We start from the raw sequence: 3,644 nt of genomic DNA on the forward strand, positions 1-3,644 counted from the left end.
TGTTGGAATGGCATAAAATGTGCATGTTGTGTTCACAGACGAGTCTACAATCAAGTTTAGCAAGGCAACACAGGCGAGGACTGCCCGCATGCCTACCTTCATTGTGGATTTGATTTTTAAATTAATTTTTGGCTGTTACACCTTCAGAAACTCGTTGTTGTTACCAAACTTTCATCCCCCATCAAAAAAAGATTCAGAAATGTCATTCTCTTTACAGCTCTATGAGCTAGAAGTTCAAAATTAAGATATTGGTATGGCTGGGCTCCTTCCAGGGTCTCTCAGAGAATGCCCTTCTTGCCTCCTCCAGCTTCTGCTGGGCCCAGAAGCCCCTGGGCTTTTGGTAGCACAATTCCAGTTTCTCCTCTGTCTCTGTCTGAAATCTCAGCAGAATCCCCCATAGCAACTGTTTTTCCTCTTTGTAGTCCTTTGCAGGCAATGGACGTTTGTCTTTGGGTCACAAACCTCAAGATTCTTTCACTTGCTGTAGCTACACGCAAACAAAAAGGGGACCCTTGTGGCTCTCAGCCTGCACAGCACAATGATGTCTGCAGTATCTGCCAGGAGCTTGAGGCAAGGAAGTGTGCTCACCCCGCTCCTGGTCCGTCTAGAAGGGCAAAATCCATGTCTACAGCATGAGGTTCTGCCTCTTCACTCTAAAAGAGCTGATGGTCCTGAAGCCCAAGGGAATCTGGCCTGAAATCATCAATCTCAATCTGAAAAGCAAGCCCGGGTGGTTCTTCCAGAAGAACTAGACTGGGCTGGTGCCAGTTCTGGGGGACAGTCAGGGTCACTTGATCCCCAAATCCATCATTACTTGTGAGTACCTGGATGAGGAACACCAAGAGAAGTTGTTTACAGATGACCCTTACGGGAAAGTTTGCCAGAGGATGACCTTCGAGAGATTCTCTAAGGTTCTGCCTTTGCTTACAAGCTTACTGGGGTGGAGAAGAAAGGAGGAGGACTTTCTAGCATAAAAAAAAAAGAATTGAGAAAAGAATTCCACAAGTTAGAGGAGGCCATGACTAATCAGAAGGCAGCCTTCTTTGGTAGGGATTCTCTCTCTATGATTGATTACTTTATGTGACCTTGGTTTCAGTGATTGTCATCATTGGAACTCAATGAGTATGTAGCCCACACTTTAAGTTCTGGATAGCAGCTGTCCAGGAAGATCCCATAGTAGCATCCTGCTTAGCTGATGCCAAGACCTCCAGTGATTTCTTAAGTCTCGACCTACAGGACAGCCCTGAGGCCCGCAACTATGGGCTCTGAATGGCAGGAATGTTTTCCTTTCCTGATATGAGTGACACACCTAATTTTCCCACTCTCCACCATTCCTACTGCCCAGTTCCAATGCTGCTTCTGCATTTGTTGCAGAGAACCCCAGTGTCCGTCTCAAGACCCATTCCAGCCAGGGTTGTCCAGGGTGCTAGGACGTCTCTGGACCTGTGATAAAATATCAGAACCAACAACAGCTTAAGAGGGAAGGCATTTGTTTTAGACCACTGTGGTGAGCAAGGCGTGGCAGCAGCATGGCAGCCGAGACAGGAAGCTGGTTTGTCACGTGTTCACCCACACACAGAACACAGAGACAGAGGGGACAGGAAGTGAAATGAGTCTGTGAAGCTCACAGCCTCTTTCCAGACACACGCTTTCTTCAGCAAGGCTCTGCCTCCTAAAGGTTTCATAACCTCCCCAAACATCATCCCCAACCAGGGATTGAGTATTCAAATGCATGAGCCTGCAGTGAACAGTTCTTATTCAAACCCCAACATCAAGAGAAGCAGAACTGGTTAATGCCATTGCAATTCATTTGCATTTTAATAAACAAAGGTTGCCTGAAGATCAGAAAAGCAAAACAGCCACATTGGCCAGCCTTACAGCCTTACCAGGCAGCCAAGGCACCCATCTTTAATCCCAGTAGCCACACTAGCTTGCCACAGAAACATGCCATTAATCCCAGAACTAAAGAGGATTATAAAACGGGAGGAGACAGCTCTCAGTCTCAGTCTCATTCTGAGGTTCCTGGAAGCAGGACCGCCATTTTCAGACCGAGGTGACGATTAAGAGCCAGTGGTTGGCTGCTTTGCTTTTCTGGTCTTCAGGTTGGCTTTCTTATTAAAATACAAATGAAATGCCACAACAGGTTAGTATGCTTGTGTCCCTTTTTAAATGTGAATGGCTCCATAGGCCCCTGTATGTGAACACTTGGTCCCTAGCTAAGGGAACTGTTTTGAGAAAATTGAGGAGTCTTGATGAATGAAGCAGAGCAGGGTGGGCAGCTTCTGAGAGCTGAAGGCCCTACCCTCTCCTCTCTGTTTTGTTCTTTGCTTTTTGCTTGTGTACAAGCTGTGGGCACTTAACATTCTAAGTTCTCTCTCTCTCTCTCTCTCTCTCTCTCTCTCTCTCTCTCTCTCTCTCTCTCCCTCCCTCCCTCTCTGTGTGTGTGTGTCTGTGTCTGTGTCTATGTGTGTGTAATATATAGATACATAGGTAAAGCAAGCTGCACTTTAACACTGTGTTCACCGTATTGTAAAGATAAGCCCACCTAAAGCCTGCAACCAAGGCCAGTCATGTTGCAAAGCAGGTAGGATTTCTACGTTTTAAGTCTTGAGGCACAGCCCCTTCTTGGGGAGCACCAGGATTTTACTCTGCAGACCTTCTGCCTATTGAATGACGCACCTTGTCAGGGTGACTTTCAGTCAGACAGCTGTAGATGCTGATCACACCCACAAAATATCTTCACAACAACTTCTAGACTAGCAACTGGCCAGACACCTGGGTCCACAGCCTTGCCAGCCTGACCGCTACCTAGACCTAAGAGTAGCGGTGAAGGTTCACTCAGCCCTGAACAGAAAAGCTTGGAGTGGGTGACAAGAGCCAGTGTCTGCCTCTAGTTTGTCCTCATTTGCTTCATTTCTCCAGCGCTCCCCCACTTCTCAGTCCAGATTCCCAACTCTGGGCTCTGCTTATCCCTCTGGGCAACGTTCGGAGCTGGCATCGCTGCTTTGCACAGCTTTGTAGGAGGAGGATCCTTGATCATGTTATAATAAACAAGCCGCTCCGAACGGAAGACATCTCAGGAAGATACCTATCGAGGCGACTGGGAAGAGAAATACCTGCAAATGTGATGTAAGCTAAAATGGATAATGAAACCGGTCAGACATACGCCATCAGCAAACAGAAGGCCTCTGAAGCACCACACTTCCAACCCCGTGAGTCAATTGAGTTACCTGAGGAACAAATTGAACACCAACAGAATGGGGGAGATGTAATGATCCCACACAGATGCCACTTGCACACTCTACAGATGGCGGCTTTTCTTTCTCCTCCCAAACATTTTGTTTTCTTTAGCCCTAATGTCTTCCTGATATTTCGGATTCATGCTGGGGCTTTTTCGTGAAATGAAATTACAGCGGCTTAAAATTACATCAATAATTATACTCTGCTCAGACAAGAAGGATGGCGTGTTCCAAGATGCTAGCAGGACCTCTCTCAACAGTGGGAAAGCAATTTCTCTGTGTGGAGTAATTATATGTAGAGCGTTCTAGTAAGAGAGTCAGAGGCGAGATGTGTGGGAGAGGGAGGCCAGGGAGACCTGGGGAATTTCACCAGTTAACTTGTAACAATAATAACTTAGAAATAAC

The 3,644-nt window shown here is 46.7% G+C and overlaps 1 pseudogene; it reads left to right on the plus strand.

Moving 5' to 3' along the window:
- Positions 1-617: 617 nt before the first annotated feature.
- On the plus strand, positions 618-1,269 carry LOC125403956 (glutathione S-transferase omega-1 pseudogene; annotated as a pseudogene).
- Positions 1,270-3,644: the final 2,375 nt, after the last annotated feature.

The sequence above is a fragment of the Myodes glareolus genome, chromosome 6 (genome assembly GCF_982192425.1).
Source record: "Myodes glareolus chromosome 6, mMyoGla1.1, whole genome shotgun sequence".
NCBI classification, from domain to species: domain Eukaryota; kingdom Metazoa; phylum Chordata; class Mammalia; order Rodentia; family Cricetidae; genus Myodes; species Myodes glareolus.